Source organism: Vulpes vulpes, chromosome 1, assembly GCF_048418805.1.
Source record: "Vulpes vulpes isolate BD-2025 chromosome 1, VulVul3, whole genome shotgun sequence".
Lineage (NCBI taxonomy): Eukaryota > Metazoa > Chordata > Mammalia > Carnivora > Canidae > Vulpes > Vulpes vulpes.
Window position 1 is genome coordinate 146,954,439 of NC_132780.1, and position 26,545 is coordinate 146,980,983.

At 36.7% G+C, this 26,545-nt stretch overlaps 1 long non-coding RNA gene and 1 pseudogene across 1 annotated transcript in view; both read left to right on the forward strand.

Annotated features, from left to right (window-relative positions):
* LOC140595089 (uncharacterized) overlaps nt 1-23,395 on the forward strand; it is a 58,465-nt gene extending 35,070 nt beyond the window's left edge. Inside the window, exon 3 of the long non-coding RNA XR_011996474.1 lies at nt 20,448-23,395. This is a non-coding gene — a long non-coding RNA (uncharacterized lncRNA). The remainder of the gene's footprint in view (nt 1-20,447) is intronic.
* Nucleotides 23,396-23,733: 338 nt separating this feature from the next.
* On the forward strand, nt 23,734-26,327 carry LOC140595084 (small nuclear ribonucleoprotein Sm D2 pseudogene; annotated as a pseudogene).
* Nucleotides 26,328-26,545: the final 218 nt, after the last annotated feature.

Consider the following 26,545-nt stretch of genomic DNA (forward strand, 5'->3'; position numbering starts at 1 on the left):
TCTAATACTAATATACACAAGCTACTGGTTGAGAGATTATGGGCCCAAACTAAAAACCATAAAACATTGTTGATTCAGTTAAAATTCTGGAAATGCCCAAAGGGTGTGATTGATTCCCAGAGTAAAGCAGACAAAAGTGATAGTTATGCCAATAGACTCCAACAGACATTGTCAGGAAGTTGGTGGTAGTTCAGATAACTTCACACTTTGCATCTGTTGATAAATTTTACCTTATGAGTCACTATCATTTCATCATATTGGCCCTTCAGAATTCACCTATCCAGAAAGTCTTACTTGTGAGAAGCAGCTTCTAAGCTTTGACATACCCACCTATGACCACTCACTATGACTGTTTTACTTAAAATTGTAATCTTGGAAGGTCAATGATTTGTTTTCCTATCTCTTGAGATGCTAAACAAAAGATACCAAAAATACAAACTTTAACCTTTTTATATATTGTGTTTTTTAATATTGTAGCATAATTTGGGGATGACATTCTCAGCATAAGAGCAGTTACATGGGAAAATACTTCCTCTCTAGCTTTATTTTGTAATGGGCTGGGGTAGGAGTTGAGGACATATACTAAGTAAATATGACTTAGTATTGACAGATTTTTATTTTTTTATTGACAGCTGAGATAACTAAAGGTGATAGCAGTGATTTAAGCAGAAATAAATCATTATTTATCTAAGCATAAGTAAACAGTGATCTAAGCATAAGGAAACACTGAAGCAAAGAATTACCTCAGACATTCTGTGAAGATAAACTATATTCTTAATTTGGTGGGGAAAAGTAAAGAAAAGATATATAATTCTAAGTTTTCAGTAGAAACATGGTCTTTACTGTAATATTCCAGTACTAAGAAATAAGCTTACTACATGATGAATAATTACTGTCTCAAGAAACAGTTTCCAAAGGCAATTCAAAAATATGCCTAAATAGATAAAATTACAAATATATTCAAGACAAAAATAATAAACGTAAGAAAATATTTTCACAACTTTTAATTAGAGCAGAATGAAACTTGGCAGCTTCATCTGGGACACTTCAGAAAAGGAGGTCAGTGCCCTAGGATGAACCCAGTCCCTGACTGACAGGTCAGAGTGTTTTTGCTTAATTAAACCCATGGAGGGAAGCCCTCTTTGGGTTTATGTGAGGGATATAGAAGAAATATAAGAATGCCTTTCCTTACTATACTTGTATGATTGTATGAAAGGCTGCTTTAGATACATTGCATTCAAGACATCTCCATTTCCACACCCCCAGGCACATACTTATACTAGGGGCCAGATATGGAGAGAATCTGGCAGAAGGCATTGCTTGAGTCTGTTCCCGTTACCCTGATAATTTGCTTTTTTTGCAATACTCGTAAACCGTCAGTTTTAGCTTTGAGAGGACACAGCCCACCCACTGAGGCAAAGTGTTCTTTTCTTGACTAAGCATATGCCTGAATCTTGGAGAGAATGTAAGAAGAGGTGAAAAAGGCTCCACAGTTAAGAAAATAAAGAATTATTTAATGTTGAAAGACAGAATTTAGCCTTTTGAATACTAAAAGCTAAAACTTGTATCTACGTGATACCCAAAGAAGAATGCCACATGGCTATTTCACTTTTCCATCAATTCTGTCCATTCATTCATTTATGTGTGTATGCAGTTAATTTTTCTGTCCACCTACTGAATTTCAGGCATATATTGGTCTATGGTGATTAAGTGGAAAAGAAAGACAAAGTCCCTGTTCACATGTATCTTACAAGTGTGAAAGGACTGCCATTGAAAAACCATTAAAAAAAAAATCTCACGTAAGTTTCACATTAGAATACATTAGACCCTATGTATAGACATTCAATCTTTGGAATCCAGTCATTTGGGTCCATTTGATGTGAGACTTAAGGTGCAAATGTTAGTATTTGTTGTTGATGATGAAGTCATCTGGGCTGTCAGAGGATAAGAGCCAGAAAGAAAAGGCCTAGCTTTCCTCTGACTTGAACTCTCACCTTCCTGGGTAAAGGAAACATAAAATGGGCACTGGGTAGCCCTGTCTGCTTGGCCACTTGATTTATCCTTTGCCCTGTATTGTCAGATTAAATCTATTACCCATGATCACTAAACATACATGACTGCTACAACCAACCTTCCAAAAGTCACATTCCAGGGATCCCTGGGTGGCGCAGCGGTTTGGCGCCTGCCTTTGGCCCAGGGCGCGATCCTGGAGACCCGGGATCGAATCCCACGTCGGGCTCCCGGTGCATGGAGCCTGCTTCTCCCTCTGCCTGTGTCTCTGCCTCTCTCTCTATCTCTCTGTGACTATCATAAATAAATAAAAATTTAAAAAAAAAAAGTCACATTCCTGCTAAGTCACCCTTACTGGAGCTCTCGGATGCTGACATTTTCTAATCAAGAAGATGTATGGAAAGCAAGCAGACAAATAAAATGAAAAAGGAATTACAGATCCATCAAAGGGCACACAAATAGGTTAACAGCTAGGAAAGCAAAGGGAAATAGTTACTTTAATTAGAGTAAGCAAAATGGTCTCTCACAAAAGGTGACATTGAAACTAACAAGGATAAAAAGCCTGACAGAAAAGCTAGTGAGATCTTTCCATTTAGAGGAAACAGCTGGTGAGAAATACCTAAAGCAATGAAGAGTGCATTGGTCCTAGGAATAGAAAGCAGGCTAGCATAGCAAGAACAAGGGAATTAAGAGAAGATGGTATAACAAGATGTTGAAACATTAGGCAGAAACCAGATCAATTGAAGCCTTGCAGGCTGTGCTGACATCAATCAGATGAGGCTTTGTGTTTATCTGCCAGGTTCCTGTTTATAGCTATTCAGATGTAAAACAATAGACTGAAGTTCCAAACAATAAAATGAATGAAACTAACCAATGACTCAGCAAAAATTAACATGTGTACTAAATATTTAAATGGCAGCCACGCCACTGATAATTACTCTCCTGAAATCCGCTCTCTTTATGACACAGATGTGAGAATCCTATGAGGCTTTTCATTGAAAAAAACTACAGGTTCATGTTAAGGACTTAATTCAATTGTAAATGAGCATAGTTAAATAATGTTAGTTTTCTATCAAATTCATTAATGTTTTTCTGGAACATGATAGACACTTGGATAAAAATTAAATTGTATTTCCAATCTTAGCTATAGCATACTACATTTGGCTTCTGGACATTTATCATTCTTCATGGAATTATCTTTAAAATGGAACCCATAGGTGGAAGATGGTGTTCTCTCTGGAAACCAGCTATCAAACTTGAATATTTTTCTGTTGGATTACTAAAACAAAAAGAAACTGGAGTGAAATACAAGAGTCAGCATTTGTTGGGATAGAAACAATTAAAATGTGCCTATCAGCTAAAGGCTGTCACATAAAGTTTGCAAGACAATTGGAAGATGGCTTACTACCCAAATTTGCAAGACAACTGGAAGATGTCTTACTATCCAGATTACCTATACTTGGGACCTAAAGTAAGGTGAATACAAAGATTCTCAAATAGTTAAGAATGAGGAAATGTTGGTTTGGATCCTTCAATGGAAACTAGGTGATTATACATTGAATTAAATTTGGGAGCCCTTATTATTATCCTGTGAGAAGAGTTCTGGTTTCATAGGATCTCAAATAGCATTCATGTGGCAAACTTATTAGATTCATGTTTAAGAATTTACCACCTTCCTGATTATCTGTAACCCATCCTTCAGCAGCTACTTACTGTTCTAGCTCACTCTCCTTGCAATCAGTTAGTTGATGGTCGGGGAATGAAGATTAATATTAATATTTGCCTAAATTATTGGCAAATAATTCAGAAGTATATCTCCTGTTAAAATACTAAATATCCCTCAACCATTATGAAATATACATAATTTTTGGATTATCTCAAACCAAAACTTGTTGCAGATCTTGACTTACCACAGGATCTTCTTATCTAAAAATAGCTTCTCAAAAATAATTTATTATCTTTTTTTTGTTTTCATTTTCTTGGGCCACTGGACCTTTTGAGATTCAGGTGAAGCATTCATAGTTAGGATATAAGCATTTTTACCTGAATCCCCTTAAAGGTATCAATAAATACATTAAGAAGTTGACTTTCTTGTACTCTTGTATTTCATTCCAGGTAGTTGTTGGTTTTTATTGGGGGGAGAGGGTGGCGGGGGGTATATGTGCATTACGACACATTGGACTAAAAATTTATTGAGTAAAATTGCCTATAGACTAAGATATCTGAGAACTTAGAAGTTGTTGGACCCAGAAAAAAAAATCCAATTAGTTTATTTAGATTTCATGTTAAAGGCAAAAATAAAAAGATAAAGGTCTCTCGAATTCCAAAGAAAATTATATTTCCCAAACAGAAAGTCTGTTAGATCCAACTCAACTTAAAAACCTACAGTTATCTTTCATCCATGCAGGATGAACTATCCAATATTATAGTTTTTGTTATGACCCTAAAGTGAGATTGTGGCCTTCTAGGTCACTCTCATGATTTTGAAAAAAAGTCTTCAAATGGTTTCAGTGTAAAACTGGAAAGCAAATACCTGCTGACAATGCTTCATTGAGTTATTTGGCATTTCAAAAAGAAGTAACAGTCATTGTCTTTCACTTTATTCAGTTTTTGTTTAGATTTTGGCTTAAATTTAGTATTTATTGGAGGCAGTGTAATAGTCTCAGAAAAAAAATCTTTAGGACTACTTAATCTCTCAATTTACTATATGCTGTATGTATGCTTCCATACTACTATACAATTTAATGGAATAAGTGGCTTGTTCTTAGGCAGTTTGCAAAAAGGGGTATAAACAGACTCTGCATCAGGCATGAAGAATGCTCCTGTACCATACTTCCTTTTTAAAAGATTTCATATTATTAATATTGAAAGAGAAAACTTAAAAATCTAATTAAACTCCAAATGTAGAATTCTTAGATTTCTGTTATAATGAAGAATGCAATATCACATAATTTAAGAAGGGGGGGCAAGAGATATTACAAAGATTAAGATGTTCAGATCTGCTCTAAGATTGCCCCATTGCTCTTAAATGAACTTGGGAATAGATCGGGATGAAAGGGAAGATGCATATGCAGTAGAAGCAAGCCATCTAGCTTCCCAACACAGGCCAAGGCCAGGTGCATTGTCTCAGTCATTGGGGAGAAGCATGGCTTTCCTTTTCCCCTGTGTTAGACAAAATACAGCATTTCAACCTGAATCACATAGTGAAATGTCCTGCTATGGTATGATAAAAGATACCCACATTAGGAGAGAAGAATCTCAAATAAGAAAAAAATGATGTTTCTCATTTAATAATTTTGGTGCATTGAAAAACAATGCAAACTTTACTTGAATATTTATTGAATATCTACCAGATTCTCTCCCTCCAAGGAAATTTCTCTAGCTTTCTTTTCTTCTGTTATATTTTCAGCACTTGGAAAAAGATCTACCTCATATTAGATGCTCAATATATTTGGTTATTTATGATGAGAGAGAAAATAACAGAGATTTACAGTATAATATTCTTGATATACAATGTGAATCCTAAGTCAAAAGCTACTCCTTGATTTCAAGTTGGCTACCACCTCTCACAATTAAAATAGTGTATTAGCAGTTAAGAGATCAGGGCTCTAAAATCTGGGACCCTTGGGATGCCTGGGTGGCTCAGCGGTTGAGTGTCTGCCTTTGGCCCAAGGCATGATCCCAGGATCAAGTATCGAGTCCCACATCAGGCTCCTTGCAGGGAGCCTGCTTCTCCCTCAGCCTATGTTTCTGCCTCTCTCTCTCTCTCCCTTTCTCTCTCTCTCTCTTTCTCGCTGTGTCTCTCATGAATAAATAAAAATCTTTGAAACTGGGACCCTAAAATCAGGGATCTAAAATACACAAGTCATTTCTGACTTAACAACTTACTAATTTTATAAAACTGGGTGAGATACTTGACCTTATAAATCCAGTTTTAAATTGAAACCACCTTTCACAATGATTCTGATGATACAACAAGGTAATGCAAATTACCTAAGTAACGTACCTCACTCATCTTAAGGGTTTGGTGAGCAGTCATCTATTAAAACAAACAAATGAATAAGCAAACATTATTCAACAGGAAAATCATGTCTATTCTGTGCTTTCTACTTCATTCATTTGAACCTGCAATTTTCACATCCAAAGAGAGTTGGCTTTTTTTTTTTAAGTCTTAACATATAAAAAGTTTATTCCCATACACATGAGGCAATCAGCAAATGGTACACAATCAACATATAAAGATAGTTGGATATCTTATACAAAGCCAAATACTTTATTCATAATTGAGGGAACATGATCATTACCAACAATTAAGATATAAAGTCAATCCGTTTGATTAAACATGGCTTTAATTTCATGCTAGCTTATGATATGGTCTATCATACAGGCAGACTACAAGACTTTCTAATTATTTTATGACTTTTGAGTTGTTTCTTTATTCTATCAGAAGTGAGTGTGAATTCTTCAACTCTCATTAGGTGATGCCTACAATAAATTAAGCTAAGTGACTTCCAAAAATCAATATTATTTCTTTTCATGTGATGAGTCAGTAGACGTGAGACCACAGCTACAGTTCTGCTCCATGATGACAACTTAGTTTGTATCTGCTACCAGGTGTTTTTCAGTCTAGGCTTCTAGGCTAAAGCAGCAACCCTTTAGTGTGATGTGTCCTTTCTTGTGTCAGAGAGAGAGAATCAAAAGAGCCCGGAGAAAACTGCAGATGCCTGTTACATCCTCTTCTCAGAAATGACCATTGAGTGAAACGTATCACCTACATATCTACCACATGGCCAAGTACAAAGTCAATGAGGGATGGACCTATATTCTTGCTTACACATGTTACATGACAGTGGGTAGAAATATATAATCACTTTTTATCAGAGGAGAGAGTGATGGAAAAGTCCTAAGTGCTTCATAGAAATTAGGATTCTAATGAAGTTTCCCCATCTATAAACATAATTTGAATGAAATACAAACCAAGTACAGATCTTCAGGAAGGCAGGTAAAATATTTGAAAACATTTTTTGAATGACTGTAAATAGTAAGGACTTTCTCTGTCCATGTTACTTGAAAGTGTATTTGACAGAATAATAAATCTGTAAATCTCCAAGATTTCTTAATGGGAACAGATGAAGAGAGCATTAAACACACGAGGATGAAACCATAGGGCATCACCGATTCATTTTGTCTGATAAGATCTTCCCTTTATAAATAAAGAAAAACAGTTTTAGAAAAGAAGATGAAAACCAATCAAACATAAAACCATATTCAAAACCAATCAAAGAAGCTAATCTCCCAGGAAGGACAGTGGATTGATACACTAGGAAGATGAATCAAACAACATCCAAAGCCGAGAACCAACCCTGAGATTTAACAATCAATGAATCACTGGACACCTAATCAGCCTGCCTCCTTAGAACATCATGATCTAAAGGCAAATCGATAGTAGTCGATCATATTATGATCTTGTTAAAATGGTGAATGATGAGTGAAGACCAGGCAGTTTTAAACTTTCTACAATATTGCTTTGGGCAATAAAATGTAGAGAATCCAAGGAGAAAATCATGAGGTTGGAAACAAGGAAATATGGCCAATTTCTGACAGTTAACATGCCTGAAATAGATGGGATATCTGACTTGAAGGACTGTGCTGTGAACTATAGGTTACTTTTGTGCCTGGAAGACCTGGAGGCCAGAGATGCCCCAAAGGAGCATTCCAGAGTTTCTTGTGTTGGAGAAATGTCTTATAATCTTTCCTTGAAAAGTCTCAACAGGCTAACAACAAGAAAGCCGATCTAGAGATGATTGAGTACCTCAAGCCCCTAATTTCCAGCAACTAGTGATCTGGAGGAAAGCAGTTCACCATTCCACCTCATGGCAGTTGATGGGAAACAGGGAAACATGGAAGCTTCTTTAAAGTAGCACTTTTGCTTCTTTAAGTTAGGTAGTAGGGCGAGAGGTGATGGATAGACAGGTCATAGATAGATAGAGCTTTGCACACCCTTTATGTTTTCATTCTAACTCAGTAATTCTCAGCCAGGAGCAATTTTACCCTCCAGGGAATGTTTGGCAGTGTCTGGAGACATTTTTTTTTAAATTTTCACAGCTGCATAGATGTTACTTGTATCTGGTAAGTAGAAGCCAAAGTTATTGCTAAACATCTTATGGTGAACAATATCATCTCCTACAACAAATAATAATTTAGCTCAAAATGTAAATAAGGCTGAGATTAAGAAACTCTAGTCCACCTGAAGCTTGAAACTCCTCTGAGGATACTACTCACTCTGAGACCCTCTCAAGTTCTGGTTCTACCTGAAGGCCTCTCCATTTGTTATTCCCTCTATATAAAAAGTTCTTACCATTGTCTTCCTCATCACCTGCTGCTCACATCCTTCATGTTGGAATCAAATATTACCTTCTCAAATGAAGCCTTCTCTCAAACTCCCTCCCCCTCCAGTGCTTGCTTTGTTTATCAATATTTGCCATGTCATCTTATCTATTTTGTTTGTTTCTTGTCTATCTTCCCATATTAGAATATAAACTGTGTCTTTCTTACTCTCCCATTGATCTATGAGTAGTACTTATAATAATGCCAGGCACATACAAGAAATTCATAGATGCTTATCAGTCCATCATGTATAGATATCTTTACCAGAATGTAAAAGTCTTAGGTGGGTATGCCAAACTCTAATAGAAGTGTCCAGGAAGACAGAACAAGAATACAATGGTAAATTAACAAGCCTAATCTAATCAACTGCTTGATTTTATCATTACTGTGAAACATAAAAGAAGATGCCCAAAGAGGAAAAAAATGTGATCATGTGGCTATAGTAATTCAATACTGAGTGAGGGAAAGGGGACAGGGAAGGAGGGAAAAAGAGAAGAATGCTGTGTATAGCAGCTCTGAATATAGTCATTTGAGAGATATGTATACTCTGCTGTGGGGTATGAATGACTCACCAGACATCATCACAGTGGGATTGGGAATTTATGAGTTTTCACCTCCTTTTGCTCAGATTCTATTTTTACCAAAGAAGTAAACTTCTGTTCACTAACTCAGCTTTCTAGTTACTCTAATATTGGAAAAAGATGTTTTAAAGGGTAGACAAAAATGGTTTGGTCCCAAAAAGGTGACGCAGCAGTCAAAAGACCTAGGAAAGGTGCATATTCTAATAAGCCACAGTTCCCACTCCTGTGCATGCTAGTATCTACTGTATGAAAAGACCATAAGATTTAGAAGCAAGTGTCCAAAATGTATCAGTGTATTTTTGTGTTTGGTTTTTGATTAGCTTGATGACAAAGGTAATTTATACCTCAGTCTTTCAACCTTAGTTAACATGGGTAAGTTTTCTGAATCTGACCAGCTATGGAAATCCTGATAAGAGTGAAGTTTTAAAACTTTAAGGATGATGGAGATGTCACCAAAGTGGCTTTGTCTTTTGAAACTCAACCAAAGACAGCCAGTCATTTGGCTTGTCCTGTATAATAAAAATTACCAGCACTCACCAATATCTCTTTTCCTTCCTTCTGGCTACACCAAAGATGACACTTCTCAGTCCTCTTGAAGTTAGGTGAGGGGGGGGTCACATGACTAGTTCTGGCCAATGGTAGTGAGTGAAACCTCTTATATGTGTTCCTTAGAAACTGAAATAGAAGAGCAGTATGAAACCTTCACCTACTCTCTCTCTTCCCCCTCCACAATGACTGCTGAAGCCACAGGTTGAACTGTTGTTACTTCCATCAATATGTCTCCTGAATGTGTAAATGGAGTAGAATGCCTTCGTGAGATATAATGGGCATGAGTAAAAAAATGTCCTTGGTTAAACCACTAAGGTTTTCCCAATTAGACATATGTTGTCTATAAAACTTGCCTTGCCAAAATATAGTAGGATAAACGAAATATTTGGAACTAGTGCTTAGGGGAGGCTGAAGCAATTGTGTCCCCTCCCTACTAGGAAGAGAAGGAGAGTAGAGAATGACTCTGTGGGGGAAAGGGGGCATGCCTACGTGACACATGAGTGATTATAATGTGATTAGATGGATTATACATGAATGGATAACGGCAGATCTAAAGTGTGGCAGGGCAGGACTTACCATACACATGCACACATGTATGCTCTAACATAAAAACCCTGAATCAAATGCATCCAGTGTTTCTAGTACTTCAATAATTCTTTATTCTAGAGTACTGCATTCCTTGAATTATAAACTTGCAGGAGATTAACTGTAGCAGTCTCTTTGAGGAATATATTATTGGCTTCATAGAATAGGAGTAACCCTTACTTCTAGCACAATATATGCTCAACTAAATCCTCTCTAGAAAGTCAGAGAAGGCATTCAAGGAGACAGCTCATGACTAAAAATTACAACACATCATATGCAACTCATTGTCCCTGAATGAGTACATGGGGTTGTTCCCTAGGACCAGACACTTGCTTAGGGGTACCCTCACCATCATATATAGGGCTAAAATTGCAATACTCACAAATCTCCACAATGAAGCATGATGCATGGCATAGGATTTCATCAGGATCCACTAATAAGAACTTTTTTTGAGAGAGAACGAGAGAGCATGAGCATGAGTTGGGGGGCAGGGCACGGCAGAAGGAGAGAGAGAGAGTCTTAAGCAGGCTTTCAGCTCAGTCTCACAACCCTGAGATCATGACTGAGCTGAAATCAAAGGTCAGACCCTCAACCGACTGAGCCACACAAGCACCCCAAGAGATTTTGTCCATAAATAATCAGACTTGGGGCACCTGGGTTGCTCAGTGGTTGAGCGTCTGCCTTTGGCTCAGGTCATGATCCCAGGATCCTGGGATCAAGTCCTACATCAGGCTCCCTAGAGGGAGCCTGCTTCTCTCTCTGCCTCTCTCTATGTTTCTCATGAATAAATAAAATCTTTTAAAAATGATAATAATCAGCCTAACCAGAAACAAAATTTAACCTCTGCTTTTTGTGGGTTAATATAATTTTAGGAGTGAATGTGAAGTAAAGTAAAATACTACTTAATTTTGCAAGTTAGAGAAGGAAGAAAGCAGAGAGTGAAATAGTATTGTGACAGCTCCTTTAGAGTGTAAATGTTATACTCTCTCTCTCTTTCTCTCTCTCTCCCTTCTCCATCACCCTATGTGCTCCTATGAACACAGCATATGCCTTTACATGAATCATGGCCAATGGATAAAATCTTCCAACTAGAGTTTAGCAATTTATAATTACTTTTCTAATATTCAATTGTATCACTCAAAGAACAAATCTTCCCTTGTTCTCCACGGAATAAAAAAAACTGCTGTCTACAAGGAATTATAATTGATATGGTAACACTTGTTTTTGTAACTCCTAGTATTTTGTAGGATTTTTCAAAAGAAATAAAGATGATAATAATTTTTGCTAAAAATTTCAGAGGCAAAGAAAATTTGATCCAAGTCAATGAACATTTAAGTGATAAACGTTTGTCTAAATAAAATCTACTCTTAAAAAGTTCATTCTTAAAAAGTCTTCAAGTTGATTAACTATCTATAAATTAACATTTTCCTTTTTTCTGCCTTTTCCTCAATTTATTTTACTCTTATCCTCTGACCTCAATCCCAATATAATCTACTCCTATCTAAATTTTGATCATGTTCAGCTGTGATTATGTAATTCCAAAAACAACTCAAAAACAGCTTAAGAGGTGTACATCATTTGCTTTTGCAAAAGACACACAGACTTTTACTAAGTTTCAGATTCAGGGAGTTACTCAAATACAAACCAGATGTTTGCCATAATATAAATAATAATTTACTATTTATTAATCATTCGTTGACTTCATGCCGAGGTCTTTAATTCATTAAGCTCTAATCATTACAAAAACCCTACAAGTTGGTTGCTCTGACTCCTACTTTGTAAATTAGGAAAATGAGGCTAATTTGTTTGCCCATTTATTAGCCACCAAAACATTTAATTTGGCACATGTAATTAAAAATTATATTTTTAATTCTTCAATTTTCATTTGTCTATTTGCTATACATTTATCTTTTTAATTTTTTATTACTTGCTATATATTTAAACTCAACTTGCCTGGTCCACAGAAAAAGTTATATTTTTGTGAAGAGTTATTTTTTTGAAACAATTTTTTAAAGATAGCTACAAGAAAAAGTGAAATAGTTGGCTAAGTGAATTACCAGTGGAATCTACTTATAATTGGATATTTTATCTTTTGCCTTCATTTCCTCTCCCTGCCAGTATCCCACACTCCTAGATAATTTAGAATTGTTGATACAGATGAATATCTGCGTGTCTTAGTATGTCCCCTCTTTTTTGATGTCCCTATAAATCAACCCTATTAAACTCTGGAATCTTTTAAGAAAGGGACTATGCCTAATCATCTTTATTTTCTCAATGACAACCAACATGCCTCTGCACTTAGTAGATGATCCCTAAGGGTTTGTTCACTTAGTTAAGATAATTCATCATTTTAAACTTCTTTTGTATTGTAGATACTTTCTCCAAGAGGGTTTCAACAACTGACTTCCCTCTTTGCCACCTAAGGTATGAGCAATATGAAAGACAAGTACACCATTATTATAATCAAGGACTAGATGGAAGATATTCTTTAATATGAAATCCTAGAAATCTCACAACTAAATCCCAGAATTAGGCAGAATTGTTCATGCTAGACACAGGCAAGATTAGGCACAAGCTGACTTCACACTCCAGCTCCCAAATCTAGGGGACAGAAATACTAGAAGAACAGAGAGAAAGAGAGAAACCAAAGGTGCAGCTGAGCCACACAAGCCCAGCTATTGCTCCCAATACTACTAGCCAAACAATCCCCTTCACCTCCCCAAAGATGAAATAAAGAGTGAATTGGAGAAATACTTGTAGTTATAGAGCTCCCTTACAGAAAAGAAACTCATCAGGAATGGAGAAGTGTTCCCAAATGATATTATATGGCTTTCATCAGGACCTCAAAATTGTGAGTTAGCTTGGAAGTTAAGTGAAAGATTGCGGGATCTACTTTATTTGCTAATTTTGAGAGAAGAGTTCCCCAAAGGGAAAAAAAAGGTTATACACAGAAAAATAGCAGCATTTAATAGAAAGGACAGCTACCAACTATAAAACAGCAGGAAGGCCATTTCCCAGTCTGCATTCAAGGACACACACACACACCCCTGGACCAAAATTGGCTGTGTGTAGGAGGTGGAGAGAAATCAAAATGATGAAGTCCTCACCACTGCCTCCTTTGGGGGACTATAGGAGTTCCCTGGAAAAGTTGCCAAAACAACTGAGTGAGTCTAGCTGGCTTGCGTCAGTTTGGTAGAATTGTGAGAGCTCAGCCAGGGGTTTCACAACAATCCCTAAAATCAGGGCACCAAATCTGTGGGAACAGAAAAATTTGGGAGCTGACATTAGCTTTATATGGTTATTTGAAGTGCATCATTAGAGAAAGACAAGTTTTAAAGATAACATACTGTTATTCATGGATTCTAAGTCAGCAGTTCAGTATCATAATTTGAAATTTATATAGGGCTGTTTCAGTAGCTGCTTCACAACCGTAGTCTTACTGTAAAGCAGTAAAATTTAAATAAAGAATCTATCAGAAGCTACATTATAATAACTAGTATTTGTTTATTGTGACTACTAACCGAACATTGAATCTTTAATGTCTTATTTTGAGAATTTGAATGAACTTAGAAAATAAAAACAGACCACAAAGAAGGAAAGAAGCAAGGGAAGGGAAGGGAAGAGAGAAAGAAGGAAGAAAGGGAGAAAAAGGAAACAATGGAAAGAGAGTCAAAGAACAGAGACTCTGGTACTGGTTGCCTCATCAACCACCAGTGTAACCCTGGCAGATATCCATTTCTGTAGATAACACAGTAAGGAATTAAAGCAGAAGGACTCTCAGAAATAAATTACTGACATATTATCATCTTATAGAAGATGCCCCTGAGATCTCAGAGGAAAGAAAGTATGTTCTCATGACATGCAATAAATCAACGCAGAGCTAAGATCAAATCCACATATCCTCACTCCTGGTTTAGTTCTTTTCTTCTAAACATCTCTGTGGTTCCTTTGAGCTCTAAAATTCTGTGATTATAGTCACTTCCTTTTTGATACTTTTCATCCCTAAAATATGGTTGGTTAAAGTATATCTTCTTACTCCTCCTTACCACTCCACTTTACAGATGTGAAAGCAGAAGCTCTGAGGGTAGGAATTATTTACTACATACTAAGAAGTACAGTTTCATTCTGAGAAAGAAGATATACAATTCATAATGCTCTCTGCTCAGCACATGTCTCCAAGAGAGCTAAAATTCCTCTTAGAATAATTTACAGAGCAAGCTCACCTTGAACTGAAATCTGTATGCATTTACCCACCCTCCTATCTGTACGCTTCTTCTCAACATAGACCAAAAAGATAATCAGGAGACCATCTCTCAAAGATGCCAGCAAGATTCTCTTTTAAAGAGAAAAGGAAAGGCTCTAAGAAAGTTTTACAAATGTTCAGGTTCCCAATGTCTGACCTCATTCCTGACAAATAAATATTAGCAAGTGCCGAGAATATCCTTCAGCACAATTCCAGAGAGTCCCTTAAACTTATTATCTTTATTTTATAATATCTGTATTTTTTAATTCCTTTTCAAAGCTAGGACAATTCCAGTGTGGGTTTATCCTTATTGTAAAGAACTTCCAAATTGAACCACTACATTCCTGCACTGAGGTTGGAAACTAAGCCCATGCTTCCACCTCCAGGAGTGTTTATGACAACTAGCCATTCTCTGCACTGGAGGGAAGCAGAGTTCTCCCTGAGTTAATTGAACCTTATATACCCCTACTAGTTCATTGGTTCTAATGAATCTATATCTGTACTTAAAAGGGTCTTTTTCAGTAACAATGGCTAAGTACCATAAACATCATTTTCTTCTGGTTCTTGAGTATAACACCTGAGACCGGGGTTAGGAAGTGTCTGGGCACCAACATGGGCTATTTCACATTTCCAATATCCTTATTTTTTTTTCTAATGCACAGTAATGTCCCCTTCACTCTCCACCTGTGCGGGATTGCCCTGCCTCTTCTAATCTTAGATACAGACTCCAAGGTTATCCTCTGGCATGCAGCTTCTTAAACGCAGGAAGCTGAATTATCTAGTGTGCCTTCCCGCATCCCCTGTGGGGTCAGGGTTCCCCTTTCCCCTCTCAGTTCAGTTCTCCTTGTCATCTTTGTAACACTTAGCAAAAGATAACAGATTAAGCCAAGTGCAGAGATAATGAAATATAAATTAGTAGGTTTTCTAGCCTTTATCCACAGCCCTGTCAGAGTGTATTATCTGATAGATGGAGTTCAGAGCAAGTCAGTTAAATTTTCCCTTATCAGAAACTGAGTGTGAAGTGTGGTAATGTTGCTAAGTGCAGAACAAAAATCTTTCTCTTTTGCATCCCATGACTGCTCCAGGCAACATTCTTGGAAACCTCTGACTAGGAAGGAAGAGAAGACCCTGAGATATATACAGTGTGACAAGCCAGGAGGCTATGCTTCTCCAGTAACCATCCTATGAACGGCAGTCGCCTGTGGCTGTGACATTACCACACTTTGCTCAGCTTCAGAAAGGGAAATTTAACTGACGACTGCTATGAACTGAAGCCACAGCCTAAACCAGATAATACACCCTGACAACACTGTCAGGCAAAAAAGGCTGTGTTCCCATTGATTTCAGCGCATTAGAGACATATTACCCTGAGCAGTGTGTGTTCCAGGGTATATTGTGCACACTGTGGGAATATCAAAGAAAATGCACACTGATTTAGGCAGAAGCAGGCCTAAAAGAGAAGGATCTCCGATTGGCCTGCCAGGAACATGCAGCATTTGGCAAAGTTGAGAAGGCAATACTATTGACAGTAATTAAAACTTGGTTCTCCATCTGTATCAACTGTTACCTGCTGGGTTTATTTGAGAGAGGAAACTAGTTCAAATATAACAAGAACAAAACTGAACCTTTCCTTCTCTTTTCTTACAGAAAGATAGCAGAAGACAGGATGTGTGAAAATTATTTGAATTAACCCAATGTTGACTAAGTTTTATACCTCATTCAATTTGGAGATATAAAACCCTCTAGAACTTTCTCTTCTTTAACTATCATGTATGAGCACCTTTTACAAAACAATGTTGCCACACGTCCAGTCAAATAAATCAACATTCCTATTATAGTCAACTAATCTGACAAAATCTGAACTTCACTGTGTAATGTGAAGGCCAAAGGAATTGAAGAGGAGAATTTTCTAATTTATATATTTTAAAATTTTAGAAATATCTCATAATTTTTAATTTGGTATTTTTAATAGTTTGTGTGTGTCCTGTTTGAATCAAAAGGTCATATAAGGAAGAACTGCTCTAGAAAGAATATGTCTTTACTTCTCATAAACTCAAAAACTAAATCCTAAGATCATTTTGAGGGACACCTGAGTGGCTCAGCGGTTGAGCATCTGCCTTCGACTCGGGGTGTGATCCCAGGGTCCAGGATCAAGTCCTGCATTGGGTTCTCTGTGAGGAGTCTGCTTCTCCTTCTGCCTATGTCTCTGCCTCTCTCTTTCTCTCTCTGTGTCTGTCTCTCATGAATAAATAAATCTTGAAAAGAATAAAATTAAAAAAAATTATCTTGAAACTCAAGCTCAAAAAACTATTTTATTAACATTTCCACTAAGTGTTAAATAATCTCAAATTCAGACTCCCTAGCTATTCTTTAATTACATCTTTTTATTTTAAAATCATCTGAAGTATTGCTCTCAGGATCAGTTATCTCTATCATAACTTTGATCCTAGCACTTTCTACTTCTGAAACCTTTCATTCCTCTGTAGACAATTTTTTTGGACTTCTGTGACTCATTTTTTTTTTTGTAACCATAACCTACTGACGTGGGTAAGTAATCAACATCCTTAATTAGTCTTAGTACTATTCAACAATGGATACTTTCATTCAAATGATCTATATGATAAATTAAAGATTCACTGTTATCATTGGTTACATGGGGCACCTGGGTGGCTCAATTGGTTAAGCATCCAATTCTTGACTTTGGCTCAGGTCATGATCTCAGGGTAGTGAGATCCAGCCCACACAGGGCTCAGCACTGAGCATGGAACCGTCTCCTGTTTAAAATTCTGTCTCTCTACCCCCCCCTACTCTCCTTCCCACTTGCTCACTCTCTCTCTTAAAAACACATATATATAAAACTATATATAAATATATATTAAAAAACTATTTTATATAAAACTATATATAAATATATAAAAACTATATATATAGTTTTATATATGTTTTATATATAGTTATATTTATATATTTACATTTATGTATAATATGATTCTATGTAAATATATACAGTTATATGTATATTTATATATAAATATATAATATAGTTATATTTATATATAGATATATAAAATGTGTGAATATCTAGGGAAAAAAACACCAAAAAAAGTTGCTCACACCTTTCTAAAACAAGGGCTAACTCTTGATCAGGAGGGTGATTTGTTATTCAAAAACCTCAGTTTTGATGCCATAATTTTTTAATTGATTTTTTAATTTAATTTTTTAATTAGAATAATAGGCTAGTAGTTTGGGAAGAGAGAGGAAGTGGTGAAAAGAAAAATTCAAATGTACTTAAGTCAATTCAAATCAGGTTCCTCCACCATCAAAGAATGATGTCAATATAGGAAAACAAGATGACCACCCTCTCCTCCGTGTCTTCTTTTCAATATTTTAATTAACAATATATTTGAACTTATCTTGATACCTTTTATACTATCTTTTTCTGCTGCTTTCCTCCCTCCACTTTTTCTTTTTATAGTTAGATTGACAGATTTTTCTTTCTTTATAAGTTATAATTTTCCTCCTTTATAAGTTGTGAGAGTTACCATTCCATTTTGAACAAATTCATTAAAGTATTATCAACATCAAGGTAATGCCTGTACACTTGCTCTTCTGCATACCCAAGTATGTCAATAGCTGCCCAAATCTGGCTCAAACACCTTCCAGATATAGATTTTGGGTTTTATTTTCTGGTTTAACCTTTAATTTGGGGATTAATGTGTTGGCACAGGGAAAGGCACACTCTGTGTATGTATGTGGGTATATAGTTATTTTGGGTTAGTAAAATATATCCTCAGTAATCTTTGTAGAAAAAAATTTGCAAATGATGAACTTCCTAACTTCTCCAATAACCAAAAATGTCTTTTTTTTTTTTTACTTTCAAAGTTGAACGCAATTTTAACTGGGTATAGGATTCTAGGTTTAAAATATTTTTCCTGCAGAATTTTCAAAATATTGTGCAATTTACTTCTAGTATCTCAAGTGCCCATTAATAAATCAGTTGTTAAACTCATTCTTATTTCTTGTTCCTTTGTGGATGACATTTTTCTTCTCTAAGGGAGCCGTTGTAATTATTCTTCCAAATTTTTAGAATTGAGTGAAAGAGTTTCCTGTTACAAATTATGCTTAATGCATTGGGTTAAATGTTAAGTATCTCTTTGGAAATAATTTATAAGTTCAGTAAGTATTTATATGTACATATTGTTTGTCTCACACTGTCGAACAAGATAAATATAGCTCCACACTGGTTATGCTCATAATTTCCTAGGAAAATTACAGACATTAAATTACTGACAGTAAATTTGCAAGTCTATATATAATCACACTTTTGATAAGAGCTACAAAGGAAAGTAATGATGAGTGTAAAATGGTATAGGCAGGAAAGAGTGGGGATCAGGGTCAAGTCAAGTCAGAGAAACCTTCCTCAAAGAAATAGTATGTAATGCTGCAACTAAAATGTGAGCAGTCAGGTAGGTAGTTAAGTGTACAAAAAGGAGAAACTGAGACCTATATCATTTAACCTTGCAATAGTAATGAAATGACATAAGTTTTTAAAGATTTATTTATTTATTTGAGAGAAAAAGAAAGAGGCAGGAATTGAGGGAAGGGGCAGAAACAGAGAATCTCATGTAGACTCATGCTGAACATGAAGCCTGATGTGGGCTCTATCTCACCACCCTAAGATCATGACCTAAGCCGAAATCAAGACACTTACCAACTAAGCCACCCAGGTGTCCCTTGAAATGATATAATTAAATGAGAAACTAGACAAAATCATAATCCTTAGGTAAAAATCACCATTTTTTCAAGTTATTATTTAAAATATCCTTTACATGCTAAAATTCCACAAATAGTTTTATACTAAGGTCTCTTCTATAGGATGACACCGTTGAAATATAGATGATCTGGTGCTATGAACCAAAATGACTGCTAAATCATAACACAGCACAGGGGGCAACTGGGTGGCTCAGTCATTTAGGTGTCCAACTCTTGACTTTAACTCAGGTCATGATCTCAGGGTTGTGAGATCGAGCTCCACAATGGCTTCCACACTTAGTATGGAGCCTGCTTAGGATTCTGTCTCTCTGTCTCCCTCTGTCCTTCCCCCCCAATCCACCCCTTTTCTTTATCACTCCAAAAAAACAAATACATACATAAAAATAACACAGCAGAGTGGATTTGATGGTTTGTGCCCTATAAAACAACTACTCAAGCCACAAAGGACCTATTGCTGAATACCTTATGTGACAGCCTCAGGGAGGTAACAGTATGAACGTTCATTTCCTACTTGTTAGACTGGCAAATTTAAGGCATGACTCACTTCTCAATACAAAAATACTTTTTGAAAAAAAGATTAATGAAGGAAGAGCAAGAGCAAGACCTTAGCTACTCTACAGCCTAAAGTTGGGGGATTTGAACACATAATTTTGCTAGAATTTATTTGATTCTACAAATCAAAAACTTGGATCTGGGGAGTAAGAATCCATTCTATCATAAAGTTTACTAATGTTTTCTTTTTCCTGTACTGTGAAGGCACACTCCTAGAGATAGAATCACACAATGTTGGAAAACTAGGACAGTGGGTAATATAATGAGAGGACTTTTTGGGAGTGTGATCCCAGAATCTCCTGAGCAAATCGATACACTAATCAAATGTCACAGTTTAAATAAGATGCAGTGGCAACAGCATGAGGTCAGAGAGTCAATTATTTCCTTTATGCCATCCCCAGACTTTCTCTGTATAGTATATTCAAACAGGTCACAGAGTGGGGACCTGCTCCTTAACGAGATATAACCAGAGGAGTCAAGAATCAAAAATCAATTTTGTCACCAGCGAAATGATTACGAAAACCCTGTAACTATGATAGAATTAATCTGGTATTATTGTTATTCAGCCTATACCAGCAATTCTTAAAGTTTCTAGAATGTCACATAATTTTAAAATATTAAATAATCATAATAATTGGTGCCCCGTTGAAAAACAATTTTCCCTTCTCCTTTTAATAAGGTTGAAAAGTGGTAGGAGCAATCCCTTCAATTTGTTCCATCTGTTATATTCATGTGACTGTGTTTTTTTATTCCTTTTTTTCCCACAGATCAACAAGATAAATCTAACTGCCTTGCTGCAAAAAAGGATGAAAGGGGCTCCACTGTGAACTGAAGTTTGAGTTGAGATGCCTTATACTGGCTGGTGTTCTGAAATTAGCATGAAACAGCACCAGAGGAAACAGAGGGATTCTTCAGTGTTGTACAAAGGACCCTGTGAACTTTCCAAATGCCTGAGATCTCATTACTGACAACATTTTTTTGCCCTCCAAGTTTTCACGTGGTGACCTTATGGCTTCCATAGGAGCGCAGATGCAGATTTCCTCTCCAGTGAAATGGCACGAACAGAGTGCAAAACACAGTCTTTAAGAAGACAAGCTGTGCGCCACCGACATAATTAGGAAAGCTGCTTGGGAGGCAAGCAGTGGACATCTAATGAGCTAGAGAGGATAAGGTGGGAAATGAGAGTGTGGCTATGTAGTGGAGGCACTGTTTGAGTTTTCCTTTAGGTGGGCTGAAAAACAAAATATTAAGCCTACTGAAGCCCTTCCAGAGTTTGGGGATTCAAAGCTCTAAGGATACTCATGCCACTGTATAAAGAGAAGAGAGACAAGAGAGTGTTCTGCCTTTAGTGACTGTGGTTGATGACTACTCTTTGACCCAAATCCACTTTGAAAGGCAACATCAATGCCAGCAGGAAAAAGTAACAGAAAATGTTTTTAATGATTTCAATCTAGAAACAGGATTTTAAGTAGGCCATGTGACATATTCTGACAAAAGTGCAAGGAAGATTTTAAGTACAAGTAATCTGACTTTAAGGGCAACCACTACAAAACAAAGGACTCTTTGTCATTGTATTTTAGAGCCCCTTTAAAAATGCATGAACCCTGAGTAGCTGTGTGACTTTAGACAAGTTGCCAAACTTCTCTGACCCTCCAGTATCCCTTTTTTTTGACCCTCCAGTTTCTGATCTACATAAAGACAAAAATAGTAGTCATTATTTCAAAGATAAATTCTGTGAGAATTGGGATCCCTGGGTGGCGCAGCGGTTTGGCGCCTGCCTTTGACCCAGGGCGCGATCCTGGAGACTCGGGATCGAATCCCACATCAGGCTCCCGGTGCATGGAGCCTGCTTCTCCCTCTGCCTATGTCTCTGCCTCTCTCTCTTTCTCACTGTGTGCCTATCATAAATAAATAAAAAAAAAAATAAAAATAAAAAATAAAAAAAATTCTGTGAGAATTAACTAAAATAGTCCATAAAAACACTGAAGAGCACCATCCCATAAAAATGAGTGTTAGCTATTTTTGTCATTGTTATCAGAAATGATGAAGATCTAAACACAGTGGGAGCAGCAATAGAGGGAAACATGATGACATTTGAGAAATATCTAGATAGTAAAATCAGGAAATCTGGAGATTCATTGACTATGTGTGTAACAGAAAAGAAGTTATCAAGGATAATTCCCAGAATTTAATATGGACAGTTGTGTGGATGAAAGGTAATCATTTGAAATGGAGAGGACCAAAGAGGATGAATGTTGAATGGAGAGGATGATAAAGAAGACTAGTTAGGGAATCATGAAGTTCTCATTGATTATTCCAGGACAGGACAACAAAGTGTTTGGTCTTAGAAGACAAAGATCTCTTAAAGGAGACTAAAATAAATTGGTACCAGAAGCATGTGGAAAATCCAGTGTGTTTAGTGAAATGGAAACAAAGGATTAGAAAGGGTCAAAGAGACAATGATTTAACCAAAGAAAGGAAGAAAAATAGTGCAGAGAGAGAACAGTACACATAGAAGCCTAGAGGGCAGAAAAGGGTTTAGTGACTAAAAACAGGGCAAGACAGAGGAAATAATATAAAATAGGCTAAAAATGAAGTCAAGAAGCCTGTAATATTTTGGATTTTCCTTGAAGGCAATAGGAGACCATTGAATAACCTCATGCAGGGGCATGCTCTAATCAAATTTTATCATTAGGAAGACAATTAAAAAGGAAAAAAAGCTATGGATAATAGGTCAGAGAGGAACAAGCCTGGAGTCAGAATGACCATTTGGGAAGCAATTACAAGAATGGAGTGGGGAGCAGGGGGATGTAGATAGGATGAGGTTGTGATTCTAGGGTAGTTAAGGGAATAGACTCAAGACTTTTGGAAAGTTAATAATACAAAGAAGGTAAGGATGAAAACCTGATTGAAGACCATACATCTAGGTAGATAATAATGAGCAGAGGGAAAGAAATAGATTTGTTGGGAAGATAAATAGCCCCATTTTAGGTTTACTATGATTTTTCATTTTCTTTAGACATTAGATAGGAGATGTTGGGAGATGCCTTCACAGATATGTGTCTCAGGAGAAAAAACTATATTGGAAATACAGATCTGAGAGCCATTAGCCCATGAATTATACTTGGTTTGCAGGAGAAAGTGAAAGGGCAAAAGAAAGTGGCCCAGGAAAGAACTTGAAGAGCAAGCATTAATATATAAGAGCACAAGAGGAGGCTCCTGAAAGTAGACTATGAAAGAATGACCATCAATACAGGAGCAACTCGAATAGATCATTTCACCATAACATTGAAAAAGGAACATCTCTGGAAGAAAGTGACTGGGTTATTAGCAGGAGAAAATAATTCAAAGAAGTCAAGCAAGATGAGTACTCAGGAATATCTATGGAACCTAAACACAAAATCATCAGAATCCTTGGGAAGAGAGAACTAACGAAGTGAGGAAGGATTGTAACTTGGCCTGTGGTAATATTACATCTTCCATTCAAAATCTGGATGATGAGGCTGGCAACAATTTTAGATAGTGACCTCTCTTCAATAAGACCTCCTAACCGGGAACCCTGGGTGGCGCAGCAGTTTGGTGCCTGCCTTTGGCCCAGGGCGCAATCCTGGAGACGCGGGATCGAATCCCACGTCGGGCTCCCGGTGCATGGAGCCTGCTTCTCCCTCTGCCTCTCTCTCTCTCTCTCTGTGTGACTATCATAAATAAATAAAAAAAATTTAAAAAAAAGACCTCCTAACCTAGAATGGGTCTTGAAAGATGAGGAAGTAAGTGATCTAAAGAAATAGGAATATAAAGTGAAAAGATATCAAGGAAAGGGAGTAGAATGAGAAAGTCACTTCACAAAGATTCTGAGAGGTACATTCTTACGTTTTTGTATTGTGATCTCTGTGGATACTGTTCCTTGAACATGAATGCACCTTTCCTCATACTTTTAGCCATCAGTTTGTTTCTACTTGGACGATCTTCTTATTTCTCATAGCTTCTCTTAGTCTTATTCCAACTGAAATAGATGTCCTTTCAAATAACAATAATAGTAGCTAACATTTATATGCTTATTATATGTCAGCAAGGCTCTATGTGCTTTACAGGTATTAACTCATAGCCAGTTAAGGAAGATACTAGAATAAATGTGAAAACGGTGGTATAAAGAATTTAAGAATTTAAGCTTATCAAGTGGAGGATCTGGAATCAAACACAGGGTCTCTGGCTCTAGACTGTGTTCACAACCATTACAGTTAGTGCCTGCTCTACAGAAATCATCATAAAGATAAATATATTTATCAGCAATTCTACTTGACATTTTTTATTAGTTATTGAAACTGACACATTAACAAGTGCTTGACCGTTCTACCCTAACTCTGGCTCATCTGATTGATTTATGAGCCTGTATTGTAGATTAGCTCAGACCCGAACAAACCAGGAAGAATGTTTGTGACTGTGCAGAAGGGAGCAAGATGAATGACAGTTACCTCTGCAATAACACACACCAAGTTCTCCTCCCCATTCATCATGCTTACATTGCCAGTTTTTGCATACGTCCCATGAAGAGACATGATTCTTGAATGTGTGCGCTTATACAAGAAGACACCCTTCTTTTCCCTATATCCATTCAGCATATTCCATTCTACCTATATATCCCATAACATCCTTATCCTTAAATACACCCAACCTCAACTCTTCAGAGAAATGGATTCATGGCCTGCCCTCTAGTCTCTTGTTTGGCTGTCTCAAGTAAACTCTTTCCTTACTACTTACCTGATGTCTCAGTGATTGCCATTACTGTGCATTGGGCATACAAACTTGAATTCAGTTACGTTATTTTCATTCTGTATATGATGCAACAGATATTTTTTTCTCTTCAACTAAATTGTGAGCTCCTTAAAGGAAAAAAAATGTAGTGAGCATTTGTTGGGTTTTGATTATCCGGCATCCAATCATTTTCTTCTTGTAGAAGGATCCAAAGTTTCTTTAAGGAAATTATCTCATTCACTCTCCACACATTTCCACTTCTTCACTACATGACTCAATGTATATCAGTGAGTACACCAAATATCTTGAAACACTCATTTAGGAGTAGATGCCAAGTTAGTCCAGAGTGAATCCTAGAATGTGTGGGAAAAACTTCCACAGAGATGTTGCCTTACCTACTGGACTTAACCTTGACCTGCAAGCACAGCCACTACCATCATGAGACTCTTCAACAAACCCAAGAGTGAGAGGACCCCAGAGGAGCTGCAGAAGTGGGAGGAGGAAGAATTAAACACGGGTTATTTTTCTGTGCTCACGCAGTCAGTCAAGAACAACACCCAGGTGCTCATCAACTGTCACAACAACTAGAAGCTCCTGGGCTGCGTCAAGGCCTTCAACAGGCACTGCAACATGGTGCTACAGAATGTGAAAGAGATGTGGACCAACGTCCCCAAGAGTGGCTAGGGCAAGAAGTCCAAGCCAGCTAACAAGGACTACTACATCTCCAAGATGTTCCTGCACAGGGACTCGGTCATCATGGTCCTACGGAACCCACTCATCACTGGCTAGTAGCAGCCTTCTTCCCACAGAATTCACTCCCTCCTCTTGTGAAGACCTGTCTTTTGTATTGAGAATAATAAAGTCCTGGGTGTGTTTCTAGTGGGAAAAAAAAAAGCGATATGAGCCTTGAAGCCTTGAAGCTCTCAAAGGAACTACATGGAGCTTCAGAACAAAACAAAAAAGGATAATCTGAGAGAAATATGGGGGAAGAAAAATAATTTTTCCTCTACCTTTGTAACTTCTTAATTGATAGCCCTCTATAATAAAAGGAGAAAAACAGAGGATTCATAACACATATACCTCCTTTATACATGGGAAAGACCCAAGGAACCTGAGTTACTCCCCCACATGGCCTAAGCCATCACCTTAAACACCGTCTCCAGCTAAAGACAAAGACGGTATTTGGGGGGTGGGTAACCATTTATGGAAGCTTTCGAATAAAGCATAGTAAAAGAAGGTAAGGTTGTTACACAGATTTAAGTCTCTGCCTACTCCACTGATAAAAGGTTCTAGAGATTGTGAGTCATCCTTCTCTTGGTACAGAAAGGAACACTTACAAATGAAGATCTTCCTTATAAATGTAAATGTCTCTTACAAAAGGGTAACTTTTGCTGCTTTTTCACTGCTTTTCCTATGTGTGCTGTTTCTTATATATAACCAGCTCAATGCACTGGGTGTTTTTCTGTATGTTGGTAAATTGAACACCAATAAAAATTAGTTTATTAAAAAAAAAAAACCAGCTCAATGTCAACTGCACCTCAATTTAAAAAATAACGAAAAATCAGAATAACGACAAGCTCAAGATGATCCTTATAACAAAGAGATACATTTTGGGGTGGCAAATTTTGTTCCCCTTCAGAAGCAAGAAGTATAAGGAAGGAGGAAAAAATGGAAAAGAATAAAGGAATGGAGAAGATAAAAAGAGAGAAGAACAAGAAAAAGGAGGAAAGGAAAATAAGAATTGGAAAGGGGAAGAAAATTATTCTGCACATCTACAAAAATTCCTCTCTGCAAGCTAGTCACTTTCACATGAATTATCCTATTTAATATTTATAAAAATCTTGTGAGGCTATAAACAAATATAATGGCTAGGGCTCAACCCAGCCCTAACTACTTTTTTTTTTCTTTATTCATCACTTTATGCAGTTTCTTAAAAGGAATAAAATTAGTATAATGTGTTAAGCCTATTTTAAATATTCCCTGTGCAAAATAAATGTAGTTGATATTAATGATAATGTACTGATATACTTGTAAACATAGTGTCATAAAATTTTCTTCTGAAAATAAAATGTCTAGTTTAATACATTAGAAATATAGTAACTAAGGTGAGCTC